Source organism: Drosophila suzukii (assembly GCF_043229965.1).
Source record: "Drosophila suzukii chromosome 2 unlocalized genomic scaffold, CBGP_Dsuzu_IsoJpt1.0 scf_2c, whole genome shotgun sequence".
Lineage (NCBI taxonomy): Eukaryota > Metazoa > Arthropoda > Insecta > Diptera > Drosophilidae > Drosophila > Drosophila suzukii.
This window is the reverse complement of record NW_027255896.1, coordinates 26,406,848-26,408,259: the sequence shown is the minus strand read 5'-3', so window position 1 is coordinate 26,408,259 and position 1,412 is coordinate 26,406,848.

The window sequence follows — 1,412 nt, the reverse complement described above, 5'->3', positions numbered from 1 at the left end:
AATCATAATTCCCTGACCTACTTCCAGCGTCACAGGAACTTCAGGTTAATCCAGCTTCACAGGACTCGCTTCTTCTTCCAGCGTCACAGGAACTTCAGCTTAATCCAGCTTCACAGGATACGCTTCTTCTTCCAGCGTCACAGGAACTTCAGCTTAATCCAGCTTCACAGGATTCGCTTCTTCTTCCAGCGTCACAGGAACTTCAGCTTCATCCAGCTTGACCCGCCAATGCAGTCAGCATATGTTGCAGTGTCAGTACCGGGCGCTGAGTAGCACCCACTGCATATGAGAATTGCTGATCAGCATATTATATGTCTCACTAACTCACCTTCTCACCGACTCAACGGTACAACCAATGCAGTCAGCACATGTTGCAGTTTTAGCCGAGCCAACTGCACCATAATCATAATTCCCTGACCTACTTTAGATTATAGCTTACTTCACTAATCATTACACTATGCTTCCGTGTTCCAAGTAGTATATAAGCAGGTATCAAATGAAGAATAAATCAGTTATCAACACACCTCTTAACTCCGCGGTTCTACTTCCTACATCTGGGAATAGGGCTCGTAATACACTATCTCAACTAACAGCTAACCACGTTAGCTCACCCTCAGCGCAGCTCTAGCATCGCCTGTGGTCCGGCATCGTAGTAACCATCGTTACCATTGCCGCGACGCGATCGTCCTGCCATCAAAGCGTCCCCGTGCCAGCGACAAGTGCTCATTACCCCCGGAAGTGTCTACTTCGGTTAGGCACAAACAGATATCCTAACAATACCCCAATAGTACCCAAAGGACACCCGAAGGATACCCTAGGAATAGCCCAATGACACCCAAAGGATACCCTAGGGATAGCCCAACGATACCCCAAGGATACCCAAGGATACCCAAGGATACCCCAATAGTACCCAAAGGACACCCGAAGGATACCCCAGGAATAGCCCAATGATACCCCAAGGATACCCAAGGATACCCCAATAGTACTCAAAAGACACCTCAAGGATACCCTTATAATGTCCCAAGGATACCAAGGATACCAACCACGAAAGCCCCGAAGCAAGGTGTAGGCCCAAGGACAACTTCCAAGGATACTCACCAAGGGTGATCAAGGTAGGGTCTCAAGCAAGTTGGTTACGGAACCGAGAGGTACAACGAACCGCAGCATCCAGAGTGCCACGGTGATCTGAGGGAGTACAACTTGTGGTTTACGAAGAAAGACGGAAGACGGCACAGCAAAGAGAGCTGTACCGTAAGAGAGCGAGCGCCCCAAGGAAAGGACATAACGGTATCGGGCAAAAGGAAGGCGCGGAACCGAGTTTTCATGTATGGGGAGCCTGGTGACGGTCGAGCATTACAAGTCAGGAAACCAAGATGAGCACACGCGTCACAAGATCCTAGGTGCGCAGGAGG